This window comes from Ornithorhynchus anatinus, chromosome 3, assembly GCF_004115215.2.
Source record: "Ornithorhynchus anatinus isolate Pmale09 chromosome 3, mOrnAna1.pri.v4, whole genome shotgun sequence".
NCBI classification, from domain to species: Eukaryota; Metazoa; Chordata; class Mammalia; order Monotremata; family Ornithorhynchidae; genus Ornithorhynchus; species Ornithorhynchus anatinus.
Window position 1 is genome coordinate 17102328 of NC_041730.1, and position 26808 is coordinate 17129135.

The window sequence follows — 26808 nt, forward strand, 5'->3', positions numbered from 1 at the left end:
CGGAGGGCCAGAGAAGTGAAATGACTTGCCCAAGTCACACAGCAGACAAGTGGTGGAGCTGGCATTAGAACTCATGACCTGACTTTCAGGTCCGTGCTCCATCCACTGTGCCACGCTGCTTCCCGAGGAGCCTCAGTCTGAGGGCCCACGGCGGGCGAGGCCAGGCGGGCCGGATTAGGCCCAGGAGGGACTGGCACCCGGGGGAGCGGCCCACCGCAGCCGCCCGACAACTTCTCATCCAAACCTGGCCGTGCCAGAAGCCGGACGTGTCACTCGGGGCCTGCCTCTGCAGACAAGGCCAGTGACTCCCTAGGATGCCCGCTCCCTAGGACGCCAGACCCTCCCCTGCAGCCCCTCCCAAATTCTGCTGCCCGGGGGTCTGCGGGCAGGGACCACCTTCCCGTGACAGCGCGGCAGGCGCCCACGAGGAGCACATCTCGCCCCACACCGGCAGCTCTGCCCCACCCCCACACGCCAGCGTGGAAGCGCTTCCACATCATCTGTCTGCTCACACGCACATGCCCGCCCTTCCCCCCACCGCCCGCGAAGAAATGGCAGCCCATCTACCCCCGCTGACATACGTGTGCCTGCACAGCCGCAGACCACAGACACGCTCCTCCACGGGGGGCCTTCACGTGGAAAACTATGCCCTGAGCTGGGGGGTGGGGGGCGTGGGCATCAATCAGCACCTAGGGCTACCTCCAAGATGCCTCTTAACAGACACCCTCCTCCCTCCTGCCAGCCCCCCCTCAACTATCCTCTGCAACCCCCTCGCTTGGGAGGGAAAAGCAGAAATCGTGCAGCAGGATTGAAAAAAAAAATCAATGAATTCTCTATTCTCTTCTTCTGGGAGGAGGGAGGAGAGGAGCATACAGCAAGGCAAGGGGAACAATTAATCAGCTGTAGGCAGGGTGAAGACTCCTGCCCCCCCCCTCACCTCCCCCAAAAGATCCCTTCACCCCTCAGCTTGCTGTGGCACAAAGGGCCAAGGTGGTTTTCTCAGCCCTGCCGAATCAGGCTTCCGCCCCTAGGGATAGTGCGAGGATCATTCCCCTAGGGTGGCGGGGAAATAGCTGCCAGGCATCAATCTGGAATAGCAGGAAAAGGCCAGGAAGGGGGAGATCGGGAGCCGGGCCCCGAGAACGGCAGGAACAAGAAGAATTCCTTGGGGAGAGGAGCTGCGGCAGAGCCCGAGGCTCCGGGGTCAGACTCCCCGTCACCGTCACCCCATCCTGGGCTGGCGGCTCTAGGTTCCAGGGGATTCCGTCTTGGCGGGGAGATGCGTAAGTAAGTCGCTGTCATTACCCAGACACCTTCACAAACAACCTCTGCATGATATACGACAACAGCGGAGCAGAGCGTGAGTCAGTCAGGCAGGGAAATCCCGGCACCAGGCTCGCAGTGGGATGGGACCTTGGCTCACACCTACAGAACGGGGACCCCCTGCCCAGACCCCCAGTCCGGGAGGGGATGGGGGAGAGAGACAAGGCCACGGCCCCACCCCCCCGACCCTGCACTCCTTCCCCTTGTCCTAAGAGCGCAGCACCGGCTTGCTCCCAAGTCAGGGACCCTCTGGCTTTTCCTCCCCATCTTGCATCTCCCCGAGGTGGGAGTTCCTCCCTGCTGCCCAGCACCCCAGAACACAGACACAAGTCTCCTTCTCTTGCAACGATTTCACTTCCTGCTTTATCCACCCCCCTCACACACACCCCAACTCTTAGGCTACTTGCTCTGACCTCCACAGGAGGGGAGAGCAGCTTGTGGGGGGATTAGAACCTTGCTGAGCCCCAGGCTGAGGACTCTAGACCAGGCCTCCCCCGAAAAACGGCAAGGGGAGCGGGAGGGCGAAGCCAAGACTGTGGAAACAGGGGGCGGAAAAGAAGATGAGCAGCGCTGGCCCCAATGCTGAGGAAGAGGAGAGCAGCAAACACAATGATTCCTTTACAGCAACGTCCTCGTCACCGAGACCAACAGCCCCGATTCCCTCAAACCGGCAGGACCGGTTAGCAATCGTTTTCTCGGCCTGCCACCGGCGGGAGACGTTAAAAGGAGCCTTTCCGTGGGATGGAGACACTAGTTTTATCTGCGGGCGGTTTCGTCATCTTACCTGACATCTCACCCCGGCATCACCTGCAACTGTCCCGTCCCTCCCTCCCCTCCAGGGGCCTGCTGTTCTAACCGACCTGACAACCTGCCTCCTCCCAGACTCGTGCAGCAAGGAGAGCCAAGGACCAAGGGTGGGAAAGCAGGAGGAGGGAGGGAGGGTGGGATGAACTGGGGAGGCAGGGTGTGAGGAGGGGAGGGAGGGAAGGGAGGAGGGAGAGATGACTCTGATGCTTCCAGAAAGCACCGCACTTGGGCGCATGATAGTACAGAGCTGAGCGCTTAGTACAGTGCCCTGCATACAATAAGCACTCAACGAATATGATTAGATGAATGATTCAGTTCAGAGCAGATTAGGCCCTTGAGAAAAATGAAACGTCCACGGGACGGGAATTCATCCCACCCTGGAAAGGCACCCAGACCAGCCAGGTGACTCCACGACTCACGGAACAGGTTCACACAGGGGCACACGACACACACACCAGTAAGCGCTCAATAAATACGATTGAATGAATGAATCTCCGCACATCCAAAATTAACCAAAACCCTGCAGTGGAAACAGGGAAAGATAAATGGAGTTTAGTCCCTTAAACTGTAAGCTCGTTGTGGGCGGGGAATGCGTCTGTTACACTGTTGTGCTGAACTCTCCCAAGCGCTTAGTACGGTGCTCTGCATACAGTATGCGCTCAATAAATACGATCGATTGATTAAACGATCCACCTTCCAGAAAATTCCTTGGTCAAGTCTGTGCTCCTCTGCTCTTAAAACACGTCCATGCTCGACACTCCAAAACCCCGCCACTGGGTGCAGTTTAAACAGAAATCCGTAGGCCAGGGAAAACATACCACTGAGTGCACTTGGAATGTACGATCAAAGTTATTTCCTCCCCCGACCCTCCACCGCCTTATGGGGCACTCCATTAAGGGCTGGAAAGCCCATTAGACAGAAAGACTTGGCGGGGATAGGGGATGGGGAGGGGAAAGGAGATGGGAAAGCTGATTGTGGTCAGCTCCCTCGGAGATCTTAACCTCTTAAGGGGCCTGGAGCCGACGGGTTGTGAGACGCGGGCGCCGCCAATTCATTTCAAGAGAGATGAAAATGCGGGAATGAGAAATTCCACGGGTTGACTTCGGTGTCTTTAAAGCCAACGTCTGAACGGCTTGGCTTTTAGACCTCCACACCGCAGCCTCCCTTCCCGGGTGGCCAACGATTGATGAAAATCAGCAGGTGAAAGGGCGAGGGGTCAGGGCCACGAGAAGCCGCTAGGAAGGTGGAGGCATCACGTGGGACGAGGTTAAAAAACCGGCCTCATCCAAGTGGGATCCGGGGAGGAAAAGTTCAAAAAACAAAACAGAAACCGCTATCTCTGACGAGGATAAGGCAGAGGGCTCAGAGGAGCTCCGAGAGTGAACATTTTTGAAAGAAGTCATGTTTAAGTCACCTTTAGCTCTCGAGCCCAGACTCGAACTCAGGATGCCTCGTGGGGTGGCCTAGTGGAAAGCGCACAGGACTGGGAGTCTGTGATTTTAGGCAAGTCACTTCACTTCTCTGTACCTCAGTTACCTCATCTGTAAAATGGTGATTGTGACTGTGAGCGCCACATTGGACAGGGACTATGTCCAACTCAATTTGCCTGTAACCCCCTAGCACTTAGAACAGTGCTTGGCACATAGTAAGTGCTTAACAAATATTATTATTATTATTATTATTAATAAGACGTGGGCTCGGGCCCCAGCCCTGCCCCTTGCCTGCTGGGTGACCTTGGCCAAGTCCCTTGTGCCTGAGTTTCTCCATCTGTGAAATGGGGCTCAACTACCTGTTCTCCCTCCCATTTATACTATAAGCCCCTTGGTGGGGGACAGGCACTGTGCCCTATCTAAGGGTTCGGTATCCTCCCCAGAGCTTAGCATAGTGCTTGGCGTAAAGTAAACACAACGAATTATTTCACATCCTGGCTCAGTCCACTGGAGGGTTTTCCTTAGAGAGGAGGAGCCCGATTCTTGCCGGGGAGCAGAGCTGCACACCTGCTTTTCTTTTTTTCCCCCAAAGGTATTTGTTAAGCGCTATGTGGCAGGGCATTATTCTAAGCGCTGGGGCAGACCCAAGCTAACCAGGTTGGACACAGTCCAGGTCCCGCATTCATTCAATCATACTTACTGAGCACTTACTGCATGCAAACAACTGTACTAAGCGCTTGGGAGAGTACAGTATAACAATAAACAGACGCATCCCCTGCCCTCAGCGAGCCCACATGGGGTTTACGGTCTTAATCTCTATTTTACAGATGAGGGAACTGAGGCACAAAGAAGTGAGTCACTTGCCCAAGGCCCCACAGCAGACAAATGGCAGAGCCAGGAGTAGAACCCAGGTCCTTCTGACTCTCAGGCTCGTGCTCTATCCACTAGGCCACGCTGCGTCTGCCTAGAAGTACCTGCGGGTGATCCCAAATGAGGGGGGGAAAGTAAGCAATTAATCAATCAATCAATAGTATTCATTGAGCACTTACTGTGTGCAGAGCATTGTACTAAGCGCTCAGCACTGTACTAAACAAGCAAGCTGCCATGGTCCCCCTGAACTCATACACGTTGTTTGGGCGACTGTGCCTACTGCCCAGCCCTGAAAAACAGGAAACTAGGGTTCTGTACGGCAGAACAGATCTGACCCTCCCCCTCTAGACTCTAAACTCACTGTGGGCAGGGACTGCGTCTCGTTTATTGTTATATTGTACTCTCCCAAGCACTCAGTACCGTGTTCTGCACACCGTAAGCACGCAATAAATACAACTGACTGCATTCACGGGGAAGAGGCTCTCGACACTTTCTCCTCACAGCTCCGGCCAGCGTGGAGGGAGCCCGTCAGTTCCGCCTCCTCGAAGGACCTCTCCCTCCCCCTACAAGGATCGTTTCAGTTGAAGAGCAGGGTCCCTCGGAAGCGGTCGAGCCTCCAGCTGCTGCCAACTACAGCTTCGTGCAAAGTCCTCTAATTCATTCATCCCAGGACGCACTTCTCCAGCTGCTTTATAAGGGGATTTTATGACATGATACCCTTTGCTTTACCTTTCCACGAAGGGCTGTGCGGGCAGAGACCCGCCGTGAGCTCAGGTGGGTTACGGCTTCTGCACAGGTAGTTGAAGGATGCTCACTGGTGGAACGCATCTGGGCTTCCCTGAGAAGCAGCTTGGCCTAGTGGATAGAGCTAAGGCCCGGGAGTCAGAAGAACCTGGGTTCTAATCCCGGCTCTGCCGAATGCCTGCTGCGCGACCCTGAGCAAATCACTTCACTGCTCTGTGCCTCAGTTACCTCATCTGTCAAATGGGGATTAAGGCCCTGAGCCCCCTGTGGGACATGGACTGTGTCCAACCTGATTACTTTGGATCTAGCCCAGAGCTTAGAACAGTGCCTGGCACATAGTAAGCACTTAACTAATACATAAATAATGTGGAGGGAGACGCTCAAGATGTTCAAAATGCTCCACCAACCTCCCATCAGCTCAAACAACCCCCCTCCGCTCAAAGAACAATCCACAGCAGGGGCATTCAGGGTGACAGAAACACTTCCCAAAGCCTAAAGGCAGCCTACTGGGGGCTGGTGAAGAACAAAGAAGATGGGGAGAAGCTTTCTGTTTTGGCCTTTGGGTTCCCTCTGGTAGAAATACCGTTGCAGGTGAGAGGCAACAAAGGGAGGGAGCCAAACAATGTCAGGGCTGTGGGACACAGATCTTTTAAAGAGCCCGGAGAAGCCGAGCTGGGCTGAGGAAATCTGTCCCCTGGTAGATCTTTTTCTCTCCATCTCTTGTTCTGCTCTGACTGACACGGAGAGCAGGAAGAGACGAGGGCTTGAAGAACCACCCCCAGCTCCTCTCCAGGTCCCATTCCAAGATGGAGAACGGAGGCTCCCTTTGAGAATGACGGATGAGCCTTGGCCCTGAGACCTCCCTCAGAATGGAGATTCTGTGGGAAGCAGACGACTCCACTGACTGGGATTCTCTCAGTGCCAGGGCACTTTCCTTCCGGCCCGCAGTCAATCAATTCAGTAGTATTTACTGAGCACTGACTTGTTGTGGGCGGGGAATGAGTCTGTTTATTGGTATACTGTACTCTTCCAAGCACTTAATACAGGGCTTTGCATGCAATAAGTGCTCAATAAGTATGCCTGAATAAGTCAGTGGTGTTCCCAACTCAAGAGAAGCGATGCAGACAGAATAGGGAAGCAGCGTGGCTCAGTGGAAAGAGCCTGGGCTTCGGAGTCAGAGGTCATGAGTTCGACTCCCGGCTCTGCCACTTGTCAGCTGTGTGACTGTGGGCAAGTCACTTCACTTCTCTGTGCCTCAGTTACCTCATCTGTCAAATGGGGATTAACTGTGGGCCTCACGTGGGACAACCTGATTACCCTGTCTCTCCCCCAGCGCTTAGAACAGTGCTCTGCACATAGTAAGCGCTTAACAAATACCAACATTATTATTATTATTATTAGACCAGAGCATGAATTCCAGGATCTAAGGTGGTCTTCGCTTCAGCCATTCCTAACAACTTGGAGTCCAGGTCCTCGTGGGGTGAGCCTCTAGGAGCCAACTTCTCACTCTGAGAGGGGTCGGGGCTTTGGGAAAATGGTAGGCCAGGAGGGGACTTGTTCCAGAGTGCTAACAAGCCAGAAGGCCACAATTTGGGGTCTTTGGGGCCCTGAATGGAAACTCTCAGGTCTTGTGGGAGGCCTGGGAAGAGCAAGGCTAGGAGGAGTCCAGCACAAGAAAGTCTGTGGATGAAAGTCTTGGGGAGTTGGCCCTTATGGGTAATAGATAGAGAAGCAGCGTGACCTAGTGGATACAGCATGGGCCTGGGAGTCAGAAGTACCTGGGTTCTATTCCCGGCTTTGCCACGTCTCTGCCGTGTGACCTTGCGCAAGTCATTTCACTTCTCTGTGCCTCAGTTACCTCATCTGTAAAATGGGGATTAAGTCTGTGAGCCCCACGTGGGACAGGGACTGTGTCCAACCCGATTTGCTTCTATCCAACCCAGAGCTTAGTAAAGTGCCTGGCACATAGTAAGCGCTTAAACACCACAATTAATGGATCCTGAGTTAACCACCAGGTTGCTGACCATGTTCTTGGTCAACCTCAAGAGAACACAGTTGCAATTTAGGTCTCTATGGGGGTGGAGAGGGGATGTCCTCCCATCAGGATCCTTCGTGGGCTGAAACTCTGGTGCTCGATCCCCAGGGTAGGACTCTGCGCGTTCAGGATTAAGTGCTCGGGGAGAGCATGGCCTAGTGGTAAGCCCGTGCTTGGGATTCAGAGGATGTGGGTTCTAATTCTGGCTCCACCACTTGCCTGTTTTGTGACACTGAACCAGTCACTTAACTTCCTTGTGCCTCAGTTACCTCATCTGTAAAATGGGGATTAAGACTGTGAGCCCCATGTGGGACAACCTGATTACCTTGTATCCACCCCAGCTCTTAGAACAGTGCTTAGCATGTAGTAAGCGCTTAACAAATACCATCATCTCTGAAGCAGAGTGGCTTAGTGGAAAGAGCCCAGGCTTGTGAGTCAGAGGTCATGGCTTCTAATCCCATCGCTGCCGCTTATCAGCTGTGTGACCTTGGGCAAGTCACTTCACTTCCTCTGTGCCTCAGTGACCTCATCTGTAAAATGGGGATGAAGACTGTGAGCCCTACGTGGGATAATCCTATTACCTTGTATTTACCCCAGCGCTTAGAACGGTGCTTGGCACATAGTAAGCGCTTAACAAATACCAACATTATTATTACGAGAACTACAGAAACATGACACGCTCCCTGTCCTCCAAGTGTGGGCAATCAAATGGGGGAGACAGGCCGACAGACAGACAAAACTTAGCTACAAATTATGGGGACAGAAAAAAGAAGCAGCTATAACAGGAAGCAGTACCAGTGTCAGGATGAGAAGCTGAACTGCTGAATAAAATGTCAAGTACTCAACTAAAAAATAGCACATTAGCACCAAGTTTAGGAATTAAAAAGGAACAGGCTAGGAGAGGCTAGTGGGTCCCAGATACTAGAGTTCTGTGAAAGAATCAGGGAAGGCTTCCTGGAAGTGCTCCACTGCACCTGCTCCCGGAGTCTGCTGGGACTTGGATGATCCTTCCCCACACAATTCCTTGTCTGTCTTTCCAGGAGCAGCCATCCCTCCAGGCTGGGATGAAAAAGAGCCCAGGCAGGTCCCGCAGCCAAACCTGTGACCTCGAGTTGATCAATTCCAGTGAAAGCCCTTCGTGCAACTCCACTTCTGGACCTGAGGAGAAGTGAAATATCCAGAGCTGGGGCCCCTGGCATCTCGCTTTTCCCAGACAACTCGACATACAGGTTGGGTGTCTCCTGCTAATTGATCTCTCTCCTTCTCCGCTCCCAACCAACACCTAAAACTTAACATGTCCAAAACAGAACTCTTCATCTTCCCACCCAAACCCCGTCCTTCCCTTGACTTTCCCATCACTGTAGACAGCACCACCATCCTCCCTGTCTCACAGCCTGTAACGTTGGCGTTATCCTCGACTCATCTCTCTCATTCAACCCACATATTCAATCTGTCACTGAATCCTGTCAGTCCCACCTTCACAATCTTGCTAAAATTCATCCAAATCCATCCAAACTGCTTCCATATTAACCCAGGCACTTATCCTATCTTAACTTCTCTGTCCTACAGTTGCCTCATCTGCAAACTGGGGACAAGAGTGTACGCCCTTGTGAGCCCGTTATGGGCAGGAATTGTCCCTCTTTGTTGCTGAACTGTACTTTCCAAGCTCTTAGTACAATGCTCTGCACATAGTAAGCGCTCAATAAATACAATTGAATGAATAATAATAATAATGTTGGTATTTGTTGAGCACTTACTATGTGCAGAGCACTGTTCTAAGCGCTGGGGTAGATACAGGGTAATCAGGTTGTCCCACGTGAGGCTCACAGTCTTAATCCCCATTTTACAGTTGAGGGAACTGAGGCACAGAGAAGTTAATGATAATAATAATGTTGGTATTTGTTAAGCGCTTACTATGTGCAGAGCACTGTTCTAAGCGCTGGGGTAGATACAGGGTAATCAGGTTGTCCCACATGACGCTCACAGACTTCATCCCCATTTTACAGATAAGGGAAGTGAGGCACAGAGAAGTGAAGTGACTTGCCCACAGTCACACAGCTGACAAGTGGCAGAGCTGGGATTCGAACCTGTGACCTCTGACTCCCAAGCCCGGGCTCTTTCCACTGAGCCACGCTGCTTCTCTAAATGAATGAATGAATGAATGACTGTGTCCAACCTGATTAACTTGTATCTACCCCAGTGCTTAAAACATGTTTGGCACATAGTAAGCGCTTAACAATTATTATTAATATTATTATTATTGTATCAGCCTCCTTTCTCTACCCACTCCAGTCCATTCTTCACTCTGCTGCCTGGATCATTTTTCTACAGAACTTTTCAGTCCGTGTTTCCCCACTCCTCAAGAACCTCCAATGGTTGCCCATCGACCTCCATGTCAAACAAAAACTCCTCACTGTTGGCTTTAACGCACTCAATCACATTACCTCTTCCTACCTTATCCCCCTGATTTCCTACTGTAACCCAGCCCACACACTTCACCCCTTTAATGCCAACCTACGCACTGTACCTCCATCTTCTCTATCTCGTCGCCGACCTCTCATCCACATCCTGCCTCTGGCCTGGAACGCCTTCCCTCTTCATATGCAGTAGATGATCATTCTCCCCATTTTCAAAACCTTATTAAAAACACATCTCGAGGAGAGGCCTTCCCCGACCAAGCCCTCATTTCCTCTTCTCCTGTTTCCTTCTTAATCACCTTTCCACTTGGATTTGAGCCCTTCATTCATCCCTCAGCACTTACAGCACTTACATACATACCCGTCATTTATTTATTGAAATTAATATCCATCTCGCTCTCTAGTCTGTAAGCTCATTATGAGCAGGGAACGGTGTCTACCTGTCACATTGTACTCCCCCAAGCGCTTAGTACAGTGCTCTGCACAAGGTAAGCGCTCAATAAAAAACATGGATTGATTGATCCCCTCAAATCCTCTCCCACAAGGGTCTAAACCAGAGAGTCCTTTGGCCACTGAGGGAGACCGATGGGCCTCCGGGTCAAGCTAGTGGCCACGTTATAATTGTATATATAAATGGACTGTGTCCAATCTGATTTCCTTGTATCCATCCGAGCGCTTAGTAGAGTGCCTGGTACAGAGTAAGCGCTTAACGATTACCGCAATTATTATTATAACTGTAGCATTTGTTGAGGGCTGCCTAAGTTCCTGATATGGACAAGCCAAGTCACCTGCCCTTACCACTCCCCATCTAAACTTCCAGGTAATTCAGATCAAGCTTGAGGCCCATCAGAGGTGGGTAAGCCATGGGACAGAGACATTCCGCAGGAAGAATCAATCAATCAGTGATATTTACCAAGCACTTACTATGTGCAGAGCACAGCACTAAGCACTTGGGAGAGAACAATACAACAGAGTTGGTAAACGTGTTCCCTGCCCACAATGAGCTTATAGTCTATAGAGGGAGACAGACATTAATATTAATAAATAATTTGTAATACAGAAGAGAAGCAGCATCCAGTGGATAGAGGACGGGCCGGGGAGTCCGGAGGATGCGGGTTCTGATCCTGGCTCCGCCACTCATTCATTCAATAGCATTTATTGAGTGCTTACTGTGTGCAAAGCACTGTACTACTCATCTGCTATATGACCTTGAGCAAGTCACTTCACTTTTCTGTGCTTCATTACCTCATCTGTAAAACGGGAATTAAGACTCTGAGCCCCATGTGGGACATGGACTGTGTCCAACCTGATTAGTTTCTACCTACGCTAGTACTTAGTACAGCGCCTGGCACATAGTAAGCGCTTAACAAATATAAAAAAACAAGCATAGCCTAGAAAGATGCTGAAGGAGCACCAAGAAATGGAAAGGGCACGAAAGTTAGGTGCAGGAGCAGCTGTCCAGTGGCTTGGCAGGGGATTCTGGGGGAAACTGAGGACGGTTCATCAGGGATGCTGGAGAAGCCTTCGGGAGGGTGGCCTCAGCTGGGCTCTCTTGCCAACCCTCTGGCAACTGAGGGCCCCGGCCTCCCCCCGCTGCCCCACTGTCTGGCAGAAACAGGAACCTGAGTGAGAAGGAGGTGGCTGAAATGGCTGCCAGGCCCGACTGATGTAATGCTGGGCCGGCAGAAAGAAGAAATTTGAGGAAGTGAAAAGAAATGTCAGTTTGCTGGCAGTCCAGAACTGGATTCCCAAATATCCTTGGGTGGGGCGAGACATCCGGGGGCCAGGACCGCCTTTTCCCCTCCGAGTGTCCAGAGGATTCTGCCCTTTCCTTCAGGAGCCATTTGGCGCTTGAGCGACGGCCCTATCCCTGACAGACCACTGCCCTGCGTTGCAGCCCGGCTGATGGGATGGCAGAGAGCTCCTGGCTACTGCCCCTGGGAATCCGGCCACCGAGAGCCCCAAAAGCACTCCGGCCTCTTCACTGACCAGCCCACGCACTGCTCGCCCATTTGCTGGCCTTTCCTCATTCCTGAGGGTAAGGCCTCTGGGGTAGCTTGGTCATCCAAACAACCAAGCTTCTACTACAGCTCCCCTCAACACACACCCGCCCCCTAACAACCCACGGCACTTATGTACAGATCCTTAAATTATATATATATATGTATAATTTATAGTTTATATACATATATATAAAATGGCACTTGTTAAACACTTTATTATGTGCCAGGCCTGTACTAAGATCTGAGATATACACAAGCTAATCAAGTTGGACACAGTCTCTGTCCCACATTGGGCTCACAGTCTTAATCCCCATTTTCACATTAGGTAACTGAGGCACAGAAGTGAGGTTGTTTGCTCAAAGTCACACAGTAGACAAGTGGTGAAGCCGAGATTAGAACCCATAGCCTCCAGACTCCCAGGCCCATGCTCTATCCACTAGGTCATACTGCTCCTCTTCTATATAATAAATGATTTATTCATTGCCTGATGACCTTGTATCTACCCCAGCGCTTAGGACAGTGCCCCGCACATAGTAGGCGCTTAACAAATACCAACATTATTATTACTTGTTTTGTTGTCTTTCTCCCCCCTTCCAGACTGTGATCCCGTTGGTGGGTAGGGATTGTCCCTATTCGTTGCCGAACTGTACTTTCCGTGCACTGAGTACAGTGCTTTGCACACAGTAAGCGCCCAGTAAATACCACTGATAGACTGATTTCACTGTTAGAACTATTACACTGTCTCTAGGCATTTGCACAGTAGCAGGCCATGGTCCAGAGGGTCTACAAGAAAGGGGGAAAAGAGCTAGCTAGTCTCAGTACTTCAGCATGGGGAAACTCAAGCTTCCTTCGAGTCCAGCTTGCTGAGTGAGAGCAGACTACTCCGTCATAACAGGGATGAGGTCGTGCTGAGTTGGGCTGTAGGACAGAAACCATCCCGTGGATGGGGGACGCAGGCCTGTTTTGTTTTTTTTATGGTATTTTCTAAGCACTTACTATGTGCCATGCACTGAGATAGATACAAGTTAATCAGGCTAGATTCAGTCCCTGTCCCATATGGGGCTCACAGACTAAGTAGGAGGGAGAACGGGTATTAATAATGTTGGTATTTGTTAAGCGCTTACTACGTGCAGAGCACTGTTCTAAGCGATGGGGTAGATACAGGGTAATCAGGTTGTCCCACTTGAGGCTCACAGTTAATTCCCATTTTACAGATGAGGTAACTGAGGCACCTAGAAGTTAAGTGATTTGCCCGAAGTCACACAGCAGGTAAGTGGCAAATCTGGGATTCGAACCCATGACCTCTGGCTCCCAAGCGCGGGCTCTTTCCACTGAGCCACGCTGAGGTATTGAAGCCCCATTTTGCAGATGAGGAATCTAAGGCACCTAGAAGTTAAGTGATTTGCCCAAGGTCACACAGCAGGTAAGTGGCAAAGCTGGGATTAGAACGCAGGTCCTCTGGCTTCCATTCCCGTGCTTTATCCAGTAGGCTGTGCTGCTTCCCAGAGCTGGGATTAGAACCCAGAGCAGCCTACTATATGATCGTGGACATATCATTTCACTTCTCTGGGCCTCACTTTCCTCATCTGCAAAATGGGGATAAGAAACCTATTTTCCCTCACTTTGAAATACGGGACAGGGACTGTGACCAATCCGGTTGCAACCAATCTGATTATCTGGCATCTACCCCGGCGCTTAGCAAATAGTAAGCGCTTAATAAATACTGTCATTATTGTTATTTTTATTGCATGGAAGTGGTGCAATTACACATTCCCAAGCCCAGATTCTGACTCCCATCTGGTCTGGGGAATCAAAGCATCTTCCCCTTGCGGACCAAACATGGGCTCTAGAGAGCTCCATCCAGGAAATGCAGTCAGTCACACACATCTGCACATCACGTGTCTTCATCTCTGGGTCATGTTTAGGGCATTCAAGTGTTCCTGGACTGCTCTCTCTTTTGGTCTTTTATGATCAATAAAAGTTATTACCAGGGTACATCCGATTGTCCTCAACTAAGTCTTTCAACCAGTCGGCTTAGCTATAGAGAACTGCATTGCCAGATGAAAGCATCAGCTTAACACTGGCCACCATTTAACGTTGTTCTGGAGAAAGATGGCAATAAATCGACTGGGTGACCCCCTCCTCGCTCTGCAACTAGCAGGCACTGAGGCCAAGGGGACTCTCTCGCCTAGCTCCTAGGGACCGCTGGACCGCACCTGGGGCGAGAGTACGTGTCTGAGTACCTTAACACAAAGCACTTTCCTGTTGTGTGTCCTTCAGACAAAAAACAGGTGGGTGGCATTAGCTTGCTGTGAAGGTGAACAATGATTTTTCTCATGTGAATGGACATCAATAATAAATCACCTAACCTCAACTAAATAAAGGCACATCAATCCTAAATTAATTAAATGGTTTCCAAAGAGGCAAAGACCTGGGGAATATCCTGGACAAATCTGAAGCATGCCGACTTCACTCCAGTGAAAACACACATCGTCCCTCTCCCCATCTCCCCCCACCTCTCTCTTTTTCTCTCTCACACACACACATACACACACCCTGTTTATTATCCAAGCATTGGAGCTTTTCCATGTGTTTCTTTCCTCCCCTCCCCATCCACCTCCCCCCCAGGTGAAAAAAAAAACCCTCTCCTCCTACCTACCCCCAAGTACAGAGAACTTCAAAACATCTGAAAGGGTTTTAATGAAACTTCCTAGAATAGTAACCTCCTGAGCTTAACTCAAGCAAGGGAAATTTTAAAGGGTAATTTAGTGAGAAAATGATCAAGCGACTGGAAATAAGTGTTGAGAACAGTGGTACCACCTTGGTGGTAACCCTAGGGGCCAGGATACACCCACAATTGCTGGAAACCTAAGGGGGATTAAGTGAAAATCAGTCTGGCTCATCCAGCCCCCGCTACCCCGAGAGAACCACTGGCAGATGCCGAACAAACAGAAAGCCCACGATGGAGAAAGGGGTGTGATCTCTCTGGGCCTCAGTTTCCTCATCTGTAAAATGGGGATAAAATAGATTGTGAATCCCATATAAGGCAGGGACTGCATCTGAGATTATAAACCCGTATCTACCCCAGCATGTAGCACTAAGTGCTTAATAATGGGCATTACTGTAGTTATTCCATAGAAATGTTGCTGTTTGTAGGAATATCATGAGACATACATGGAAATATCTGGACTCCTCCAGCCCAGGGAGAGGTCAGAGCAGGAATGCAGATGAATAAGGCAGGACTGGGGCTGGTTTTCCCAGCTTCCCTCTGCCCTGCTCATGGCCGGGGTTTCGGGGGGAGGGGAGGAGATCCACAGACGCAGAATGTGGGACGCAGTTTTCGATCTGCCAGTGCCCGGGTGGGCTTTTGGAGAAAGAGCAAATGTGAGGGTTCCCGTGTACACCCAGGCATTTTGGGCCACAGAACTTCTGAACCCCACCTTCCCAGATGTGTCTTGCCAGCAGGCTCAGGTCACACCGAGAAATCCAAGCATTACCTCACCTCGGCAGACACCCCTGTAGCCCTCATGTTCTAGGCAAACCTTTCTCGCAAGCAGCAAACTCCTGGAAGCCCCCCTCCCCTTCTTTTGTGGTATTTATTAAGTGGTTACTATGTGGTAGGCACTGTATTAAGCTCAGGGGTAGATACAAGCTAATCAGGTTGGACACAGTCCATGTCCTACATGGGACTCGCAGTCTTCATCCCCATTTTACAGATGAGGTAACTGAGGCACAGAGAAGTGATTGGTCCAAAGTCATACAGCAGACAAGTGGTGGAGCTGGGTTTAGAACCCAGGTCCTTCTGACTCCCAGGCCCATGCTCTATCAACTAGGCTTCTCACACCACCACTCAAAAGCCAGTCCTGGGTCAGAGAACCCTCACGCCCACTCCCAACCAGGCTCAAATTCTGGGGGGGTTGGAACTCCACTCCATCCCGCTTTCTCCCTCAGGGTTGAATAATGTCCCCCAATAGCAGTTTTATGTCCCACATTCACAGCCCAAACAGTGGAGTGTTTACTATAATAACAATAATTACCCTATTTGTTAAGCACTTACTATGTGCCAAGCACTATACTAAGTCTAGGGTGGAAACAAGCAAATCAGGTTGGACACAGTCCCTGCCCCACAGGGGGGCTCACAGCCTTCATCCCCGTTTTCCAGATGAGATAACTGAAGCCCACAGAAGTGAAATGACTTGCCCAAGGTCCCACAGCAGACAAGTGGTGGACCTGGGATTAGGATCCAGGTCCTTCTGACTCCCAGACCCGTGCTCTATTCAAGCCCGTGGGAGAGTGCAACGCAACAGAGTTGGCAGATACGTTCCCTGCCCGCAATGAGTGTACGGTCAGGAGCGTCTTCCCCAACAGGGATCCCATCCTGAATGTCCAGGTCCAAGTATTCCATTTGCACGCCCCGCTAATCCCTCCTCCCTCGCACAACTCAGGCAGACATTGCACGTTCACTCATTCATTTGTTCAATCGCATTTATTGAGTGCTTACTGTGTGCAGAGCATTGTATTTAGTGCTTCAGAGAGAAGAGTACAACGGTAAATAGATACATCACCTGCCCACAGTGAGCTTACAGTCTAGAAGGGGGGAGACAGACATTAATATGAATAAATTACAGATACGAACCTAAGTGCTGTGGAGCTGGGAAGGTGAATGCACAAAGGGAGCAAGTCAGGGCGATGCAGAAGGGAGTGCGAGAAGAGGAAAGGGGGGTTTAATCGGGGAAGACCACTTGGAGATGTGTCCTCAATAAAGCTTTGAAAGTGGGGAGAGTAATCGTCTGTCAGATTTGAGGCGGCAGGGCGAGCCAGACCAGAGGCAGGATATGGGCAAGGGGTCGGCGGCGAGATAGACAAAATCGAGGCACAGTGAGAAGGTTAACGTTAGAGGAGCGAAGCGTGCGGGCTGCATTGTAGCAGGAGAGTAGGAGAGGCGAGGTAGGAGCGGGCTAGGTGATTGAGTGCTTTAAAAAAGCACTCCGAAGCACATAAGAATCCAGCAGCACCAAACCAAACCCCAAGAGAAACCGTTTTAGGCAAACCGCATGTAGCGGAGAAAACCACTTCCTGCAAAGTCCTGGCCACCGTGGTTCTAAAAGATTTCTCTTTCGCGACCACAAGCTCATTGATGATTCCCCCAATGTGCCTGCAGTGTCTTGCTCAGGTCACCAGGAAGCAGTGCCCAGCAGCCTTCATGAGGAAATCCTCACACCCTTAACTCCTCAGAACAAGGCCAACGTGTCTGAAGTAACTGACAGTCGATGAGCTATTATTCTCGCGCCCCTCCAGGGCGGAGGCCTCCAGAGAACAGATTGTGCGGGGAGAGGGAGGGAGGGGGAGAGAGAGAGGCCAAGGTAGAGGTGAAGAGGAACAGTTTGTGTTGCCAAACTCTAACTTCGGATGAAGTTTCTGCTGGCTGCTCTTTTTAAGCAGAGCCCACAATCCCCAGTGCTGTCTCAAGTAAGGCAGCAGAGGATATTCACACGGTGATTTCTGGGGAATCACAAGAGGGACAGTGACTGCAGGACTGAGGCGCACATGGGGAGGATCCCGTCTCTCGATCCGGGAGACGTGCCCGGAAACGTCCAAAACCGAGGCTTCTCGCATTTGATTTCTCCCCACAGATGCCTCGCCAGTGAGCCTGGGAGCCTCCGAATCCTCACCCCTCTTTTAAGGGAAGCTTGCCAATCCCACTCATCGGCCCCAGGATCAGCTCTGCCTGCCATCCGGTTTTGCCGGGCAGAGAAGCAGCATCTGAAGCCGGTGGCAAGGGGACGGCTGAAAAGGGCTCTTAAAACTTCAGATCGAAAGGTTGAACAGGACAGGACACGTCAAGTACGGTGGGTGGGCTGGAGGGTTATGCAAACTAAATAATAACTGCAGTGCTAATTATCATCCTCGCTGATGAGACAGGCACTTAGGAGGGTATTTCTGACAGGCTCGAAAAGGCTGTCGGAATCGGGTCCCGGTAATGTCACCAGGTGCCTGGGAATGTATGTCACTTGCCAGAAAATAGAGCCCCCCCCAAAGTGGCCACTTGGCCAGGCAGGGGGCCACAATGCTGAGAGACAGTAGACCATCTGCCCCGCATGAAAGTCCACCTTGCTAACCCCAGCTCAACAGGGCCAACTTCTCATGCTGTCCAAATAGGATGAAGTTGTAGCATAAGAATAACAATAATAATTTGGTATTTGTTAAGCACTTACTGTGTGCCAAGCACTGTTCTAAGCGCTGGGGTAGATACAAGGTAATCAGGTTGCCCCACATAAGACTCACCGTCTTCACTCCTTTTAGTACAGATGAGGTAACTGAGGCACAGAGAAGTGAAGTGACTTACCCACGGTCACACAGCTGACAAGTGGCGGATCTAGAATTAGAACCCATGACCTCTGACTCCCAAGCCCGGGCTCTTTCCACTAAGCCATGCTGCAGGATGAAGTGGCAGAAGGATGAGAGGTAGCCTATCCTGAGGGAAGCAGCATAGCCTAGTGGATAGAGCACAGGCCTGGGAGTCAGAAGGCTAAGGGCTCTAATCCGGGTCTGCCACTTGTCTGCTGTGTGACCTTGGACAAGTGATTTCACTTCTCTGCGCCTCAGTTCCCTCATCTGTAAAATGGGGATTAAGACTGTGAGCCCTATATGGGACAGGGACTGTGTCCTACCTATCTTACATCTACCCCAGTGCTTAAAACAGTGCTTGGCACATAGTATGCACTTAAATACCATGACGATGATTATTATTACTATTAGTGGACAATCCCAGGGCCTGGGAATCAGAGGACCTGGGTTCTAATCCTGGCTCCACCGCTTATCTGCCATTTGACCTTGGACAAGTCACTTCACTTCTCTGGGGCTCAGTCACCTCATCTGTAAAATGGGATTAAGACTGTGAGTCCCTTGTGGGAGAGGACCTGACTATCTTGCATCTACCCCAGCGCTTAGTACAGTGCCTGGCACATAGTAAGCACTTAACAAATACCATTTCAAAAAAAATCGTAGCTGGAAGGATTTGGATTAGACACACAGAAAACATAAGGAAGACATCCTGCCTGAAGGCGTTGAGACATTTGCATAGGCAGTTGACCAGCTGGAGCTGTAAGAAGAGGAGAGTGACCCTCACACTATAGTTAGAGGCAGGGGACTCCCTAAGTGACCTGTACGATTGCTTCCAGAATTAGGATTCTAAAATTCAACCCCCAGAGCTCATCCAAAACCCAACCCCGAAGGGAACGGCCGGTGGCCAAACAACCTTCACCACCACGGACCAATCTCTCGCAGGCATCAAGTCCCAGCCTGGCCTGGTTCTGGAGAGGCTTGCTGAGGTAGAATGCCTCAGGCAGGGAGCCCAGGCTGAAGTCGTTGCCCGGCATCCATCACACCCTCCGCCCCTTCTCCGGCTTTTCCCTGTTGCCCTTCATCCCTTCTACACCTGGCTATGACTCAGTCCCTGGAAAGGCCGTAGAGAAACGAACATCCCCTTCTGGGTTAACAGCCCACACCCTTCCTTCAGCCTCAGGCCAGGCTGGCCCGTCTCACTAGCTCTAATACAGAGGAGAGTACCTCATCCCTCGAACCCTGGAAGTCGAGGTGGCTTTCCAAACAAAACATTTCCCAAATTCACCTCCAAGGCCGACACCTTAGATCGGGGGGCATCCGACGCCTCTGAAAGCCAACCCAGGGGCATCCAGAGCAGGGAAGAGGGGCACAAGCTTGCTGTGGGTAAAACCCTTCTAGGAGGCTGCGCCCCTGCAGGGTCATATAGCCAACGTGGGTCCAGTTGCCAAACCGAGGACTGGGTTTCAGAAACCTGGATCCTGGCTCTGGAGCTGCTGCTGCTGACTCACTCTGTCAGTGGTTCCTAAACTTTTTTTCCACCAGGAACCCTGATTATTAACCCCTTTGGCATAGGATTCACTTTGACTTCTTTTTTCCAGGTTTTCTTCCTCCTTTTCCTCTCCCCCTCCTACCAATATGGCTCAAACGATTGCCCACTCTTTTCATCTTCCCACCCTGGAAAATAGTGCCGCCCATCCCCCATACACTCCCTCGTGCCCCTTTCTCTTCCAAATACCCTCTGCAATGGGCAATTCCTCAGCTTCCATTCCTTTACCTCAGTCCCTGATCCTACCCCTCCGAGGAGTTCCGAGGACCCCGTGAGCTAAGGATGAGCACTCGGAGTCTCTAAACCACATGTGGAGAAATGATGTACCAGGGAGACCCTTGCCCAAACTTTTCAGAAGGAGGTCCAGAAAGTCCACCACAGCGGTGGAACCACTCTTCATTACGCAGGGGAAAAAGCAAATCTTATGGGGTCAAAGCAAGGAAGTCTTCCACTCCGAAACACTAATGGAATGCTGCCTCATAAAAGGAGCTTGGATTCCCAAATGTTGCGAGACTATACCTTTCTATTCCTAATACTGAACAAGGCAGCGCAAATACATGGAAAAGACGATTTGACTCGGGGCCTTCAAAGAGCAAACTTGGAGAAGCAGCGTGGCTCAGTGGAAAGAGCACGGGCTTTGGAGTCAGGGCTCATGAGTTCGAATCCCAGCTCTGCCACTTGTCGGCTGTGTGACTGTGGGCAAGTCACTTAACTTCTCTGTGCCTCAGTTCCCTCATCTGTAAAATGGGGATTAAGACTGTGAGCCCCATGTGGGACAACCTGATTTCCCTATGTCTACCCCAGCGCTTAGAACAGTGCTCGGCACATAGTAAGCGCTTAACAAATACCAACATTATTATTCTCCAACGGTCCTGGGCGGGGTTCATCCCCCTTCTCACTTGCTGAGGCTGCTGCAGATGATTCAATTTTTTTATGGTATTTGTTAAGCGCTTACCATGTGTCAAGCACTGTTCTAAGCACTGGGGTAGATACAAGGTTATCAGGGTGGACACTGTCCCTGACCCACATGGGGCTCACAGTCTAAGTAGGAAGGAATAGGATTTAACCCCTATTTTATAGTTGAGGAAACTGAGGCACAGAGAAGTTAAGTTCACAGTGGCTTGCCCAAGTTCACACAGCAAGCAACTGGCTGAGCTGGGATTAGAACCCAGATTCTTTGACTCTCAGGCCTGTGCTCTTTTCACTAGATCGCACTGCTTCTCTGGCAATTATCTAGACACAACCCGGGGACTCACTGCCAGGGGAGCGAGGAGGGAAGGGGGAACCCTGAAAAAAAGGGTCTCGCTCTTCTTTGAGATTTCTTGGTGGGAGGGGTGGGTGCTTCTCCCTGGCCGCCACCTTGGGACACGTTTAGGTCTTTCACTCATTTGTTCCTGAATTTTTTGCCAACCATAAAGGCTACCAACTGACTGGTCCAGACCTTGGAACACGACGTTCCTTCCCACAACTTCAGCTGGACCCAGCTGGCACCACCTCAGGGGAAGAGAGGAGGTGAACCCTCACCACCTTCGTCCTGGGGTCCACAGGAGAGGAACTGGCAGTATGCCCTTCTCCTTGCATCTCTCCATAGGACGACTGCCCACCGCGCCATGCCCAGCCCATTCATTCAATAGTATTTATTGAGCGCTTACTATGTGCAGAGCACTGTACTAAGCGCTTGGGATGAACAAGTCGGCAACAGATAGAGACAGTCCCTGCCGTTTGACGGGCTTACAGTCTAATCGGGGGAGACGGACAGACGAGAACAATGGCAATAAACAGCGTCAAGGGGAAGAACATCTCGTAAAAACAATGGCGACTAAATAGAATCGAGGCGATGTACAATTCATTAACAAAATAAATAGGGTAACGAAAATATATACAGTTGAGCGGACGAGTACGGTGCTGTGGGGAGGGGAAGGGAGAGGGGGAGGAGCAGAGGGAAAAGGGGAAAATGAGGCTTTAGCTGCGGAGAGGTAAAGGGGGGATGGCAGAGGGAGTAGAGGGGGAAGAGGAGCTCAGTCTGGGAACGCCTCTTGGAGGAGGTGATTTTTAAGTAGGGTTTTGAAGAGGGAAAGAGAATCAGTTTGGCGGAGGTGAGGAGGGAGGGCGTTCCGGGACCGCGGGAGGACGTGACCCGGGGGTCGACGGCGGGATGGGCGAGACCGAGGGACGGCGAGGAGGTGGGCGGCGGAGGAGCGGAGCGTGCGGGGTGGGTGGTAGAAAGAGAGAAGGGAGGAGAGGTAGGAAGGGCAAGGTGATGGAGAGCCTCGAAGCCTAGAGTGAGGAGTTTTTGTTTGGAGCGGAGGTCGATAGGCAACCACTGGAGTTGTTTAAGAAGGGGAGTGACACGCCCAGATCGTTTCTGCAGGAAGATGAGCCGGGCAGCGGAGTGAAGAATAGACCGGAGCGGGGCGAGAGAGGAGGAAGGGAGGTCAGAGAGAAGGCTGACACAGTAGTCTAGCTGGGATATAACGAGAGCCCGTAATAATAAGGTAGCCGTTTGGGTGGAGAGGAAAGGGCGGATCTTGGCGATATTGTAGAGGTGAAACCGGCAGGTCTCGGTAACGGATAGGATGCGTGGGGTGAACGAGAGGGACGAGTCAAGGACGACACCGAGATCGCGGGCCCGAGAGACGGGAAGGACGGTCGTGCCATCCACGGTGATAGAGAAGTCTGGGAGAGGACCGGGTTCGGGAGGGAAGATGAGGAGCTCGGTCTCGCTCACATTGAGTTTTAGGTGGCGGGCCGACATCCAGGTGGAGACGTCCCGGAGGCGGGAGGAGATGCGAGCCCGAAGGGAGGGGGAGAGGACAGGGGCGGAGATGTAGATCTGCGTGTCATCTGCGTAGAGATGGTAGTCGAAGCCGTGAGAGCGAATGAGTTCACCGAGGGAGTGAGTGTAAATGGAGAACAGAAGAGGGCCAAGAACTGACCCTTGAGGAACTCCAACAGTTAAAGGATGGGAGGGGGAGGAGGCTCCGGCGAAGGAAACCGAGAATGATCGGCCAGAGAGGTAAGAGGAGAACCGGGAGAGGACAGAGTCCGTGAAGCCAAGGTGAGATAAGGTATGGAGGAGGAGGGGATGGTCGACAGTGTCAAAGGCAGCAGAGAGGTCAAGGAGGATCAGAATGGAGTAGGAGCCATTGGATTTGGCAAGAAGGAGGTCACGGGTGACCTTAGAGAGAGCAGTCTCGGTAGAGTGGAGGGGACGGAAGCCAGATTGGAGGGGGTCTAGGAGAGAATGGGAGTTAAGGAATTCTAGGCATAGGGAGGCCCTGGCCCACTCTCCATATTCATCTTAGGGGTGAGGGAGGGCACCCTCACTCTTTCTTGTTTTCTATAGTATTTGTAAAGTCCTTTCTATATGCCAGGCACTGTACTAAGCGCTGGGGTAGATACAAGCTAATCAGGTTGGGCACAGTCCCTGTCCTACATGAGGCTCACAGTCTCAAATCCCCTTTACAGGTGAGGTAACGGAGGCACAGAGAAATGAAGTGACTTGCCCACGGTCACACAGCAGACAAGTGGCAGAGGCAGACCCAAGTCCTTCTGATTCCCAAGCCTGTGCTCTATCCACTAAGCTCTGCTGCCTTTCCTCCATGCCCATCATGGCGTAGACACCTTTCTCTATGCCCATCCCAGGAGGGCACTGGTCTCCCTCCATGATCACTCCCCAGGGAGTACTGTCTTACTCCTCATACCTCTATCAAGAGGACACAGTCTCTCTCCCCACATCTCTTTGCCGAGGGGAAATGGCCTCTCTCCTCAAGTCTCCACCTCGGGGACATGGCCCCAATCCCCACGCCTCTGCCAAAGAAACTCAGCCCCTCTCTCCATGCCTCTGCCAAACGGACACGGCCCCTCTCACTACGCCTCTGCCTAGCGGGCACGGCACTCTCCCCACGGCTCTAAGGGGGTTAATGCCCCTCTCCCCACGCCTCTGCCAAGGGGACACTGCCCCTCTCCCCACGCCTCTGCCAAGGAGTTCCTGCTTCTCTCCCCACGCCTCTACCAAGGGGATATTGACCCCTCTCCCCCCACCTCTGCCAAGGAGATATTGCCCCTCTCCCTATGTCTCTGTCAAGAGGATACTGCCCCTCTCCCCACACCTCTGCTAAAGGGACACTGCCCCTCTCCCCACGTTTCTGCCAAGGGGACACTGCTCCTCTCCCCACGCCTCTGCCAGGAAGTAGTTGCCCCTCTCCCCACGTTTCTGCCAAGGGGACACTGCCCTCTCCCCACGCCTCTGCCAAGGAGGAGATGCCCCTCTCCCCATGCCTCTGCCAAGGGGATACTGCCCCTCTCCCCTCGCCTCTGCCAAGGAGTAGTTGTCCCTCTCCCCACACCTCTCCCAAGGGGACACTGCCCCACTCCCCACGCTTCTCCCAAGGGGACACTGCCCCACTCCCCACGCCTCTGCCAAGGGGATAATGTCCCTCTCCCTACGCCTTTGCTAAGGGGCTACTGCCCCTCTCCTTACATCTCTGCCAAGAAGATACCACCATCTCCCCAAACCTCTGCCAAGGGGACACTGCCCCTCTCCTTACATCTCTGCCAAGGAGTAGTTGCCCCTCTCCCCACGCCTCTGCCAAGGGGATAATGTCCCTCTCCCTACGTCTCTGCTAAGGGGATACCGCCCCTCTCCTTACATCTCTGCCAAGAAGATACCACCACCTCCCCAAACCTCTGCCAAGGGGACACCGCCCCTCTCCTTACATCTCTGCCAAGGAGTAGTTGCCCCTCTCCCCACGCCTCTGCCAAGGGGATAATGTCCCTCTCCCTACGTCTCTGCTAAGGGGATACTGCCCCTCTCCTTACATCTCTGCCAAGAAGATACCACCGTCTCCCCACGCCTCTGCCAAGAGGATACTGTCCCTCTCCCCACGCCTCTACCAAGGGGATACTGCCCCTCTCCCTACGTCTCTGTCAAGAGGATACCGCCCTCTCCGCACGCCTCTGCCAAGGGGACGCTGCCCCTCTCCTTACATCTCTGCCAAGAAGATACCACCGTCTCCCCACGCCTCTGCCAAGAGGATACTGTCCCTCTCCCCACGCCTCTACCAAGGGGATACTGCCCCTCTCCCTACGTCTCTGCCAAGAGGATACCGCCCTCTCCCCACGCCTCTGCCAAGGGGACGCTGCCCCTCCTCTCCTTCCATCTCTGCCAGGGGGATGCTGCCCCTCTCCCTACGTCTCTGCCAAGAGGATACCGCCCTCTCCCCCCGCCTCTACCAAGGGGGCACTGCCCCTCTCCTTACATCTCTGCCAAGGGGATGCTGTCCCTCTCCCTACATCTCTGCCCAGAGGATGCCACCCTCTCCCCACGCCTCTGCCCAGGGGACGCTGCCCCTCTCCGCACGCCCGTGCCAAGGGGATGCTGCCCCTCTGCCCCCCGCTCGATCCGGAGCCCCCGGCGCCGTTCTCCCCGTCCGTCCGTCTGTCCTTCTTACCTCCCTCCCGCCGCAGGGCCCGGCCCGAAGCCGCCTCCGCCTCCGCCGCCGCCGCCGCCGCCGCCGCCGCCGCCTCCTCCTCCATCCTGGGCGGCCCAAGGCCCCGATTCACCAAGGCCGCTTCCGCAGGGCCCGAGCGCCGGCGCGGCCCCGCCTCCGCCCCGACCGCCCGCCGCTGCGCTCTTTACGTAAAGCCCCCCGCGCAGCCGACGGTGACCATGGCGACCCAAGCCGAGCCGCCAGCGACCCCCGGCGGCGGAGACGGGAACGACAGGAGCCCGGAGCCCGGAGCCCGGAGCCCGGAGCCCGGAGCCGTTCTCGGCCCGAAAATCTGGGGCGAGGGCAAGTGCGTTCAGTCATTCGGCCATTCATTCGGTCAGCCATTCATTCATTCGTTCATTCATTCATTCAGTCGTCTTTATTGAGCGCCTGCTGGGTGCAAAGCACTCTACTAAGCGCTTGGAAAGGACAGCCCCGAGATACAGACAATCCCTGCCCGAAAATCTGGGGCAAAGGCAAGTGCATTCAGTCTTTCAATCATTCATTCATTCAGCCAGTCATTCATTCATTCGGTCATTCATTCATCCAGTCGTCTTTATTGAGCTCCCGCTGGGTGCAAAGCACTCTACTAAGCGCTTGGAAAGTACAGCCCCGAAAGAGAGACAATCCCTACCCCAAAATCTGGGGCGAGGGCAAGTGCACTCAATCGTTTAGCCATTCAGTCATTCATTCAGCCAGCCATTCATTCATTCGTTCACTCATTCATTCAGTCGTCTTTATTGAGCACCTGCTGGGTGCAAAGCACTCTACTAAGCTCTTGGAAAGTACAGCCCCAAAATAGAGACAATCCCTACCCGAAAATCTGGAGCGAGGGCAAGTGCACTCAGTCATTCAGTCATTCATTCAGCCAGTCATTCATTCGTTCACTCATTCATTCAGTCGTCTTTATTGAGCACCTGCTGTGTGCAAAGCACTCTACTAAGCGGTTGGAAAGTACAGCCCCGAAATAGAGACAATCTCTGCCCGAAAATCTGGGGAGAGGGCAAGTGCATTCAGTCTTTCGGTCATTCAGTCATTCAGCCAGTCATTCATTCGTTCATTCAGTCATTCAGTCATTCAGTCGTCTTTATTGAGCGCCTGCTGTGTGCAAATCACTCTACTAAGCGCTTGGAAAGTACAGCCCCAAATAGAGACAATCCCTGCCCGAAAGTCTGGGGCGAGGGCAAGTGCGTTCAATCATTCAGTCATTCTTTCCTTCATTCCTTCAGTCGTCTTTATTGAGCGCCTGCGGTGTGCAAAGCACTCTACTAATAATAATGATAATGATGGCATTGGTTAAGTGCTTACTATGTGCAAAGCACTACGGGGATACAAGGTGATCAGGTTATCCCACATGGGGCTCACAGTCTTAATCCCCATTGTACAGATGGGGTAACTGAGACTCAGAGAAGTGAAGTGACTTGCCCAGAGTCACACAACTGAGAAGCGGCAGAGCGGGGATTAGAACCCACGACCTCTGACCCACGACCTCTGACTCCCAAGTCCATGCTCTTTCCAGTGAGCCATGCTACTAAACGCTTGGAAAGTATAGCACCGAATTAGGGACAATCCCTGCCCAAAAATCTAGGACGAGAGCAAGTACATTCAGTCATTCAGCCAGTCACTCCTTAATTCATTCATTCATCCATTTGTTCATTCATTCAATCATCTTTACTGAGCGCCTGCTGTGTGCAAAGCACTCTACTAAGCGCTCGGAAAGTACAGCCTCGAAATAGAGACAGTCCCTGCCCGAAAATCTGGGGCGAGGGCAAGTGCATTCAGTCTTTCAGTCATTC

At 52.2% G+C, this 26808-nt stretch overlaps 1 protein-coding gene across 1 annotated transcript in view; it reads right to left on the reverse strand.

Annotated features, from left to right (window-relative positions):
* The window catches only part of DAGLA (diacylglycerol lipase alpha), an 89656-nt gene extending 64637 nt beyond the window's left edge, over positions 1–25019 (reverse strand). Inside the window, exon 1 of the mRNA XM_029060249.1 lies at positions 24974–25019. The gene's annotated coding sequence lies outside the window, so the exon portion shown is untranslated. The remainder of the gene's footprint in view (positions 1–24973) is intronic.
* Between the last annotated feature and the right edge of the window lie 1789 nt (positions 25020–26808).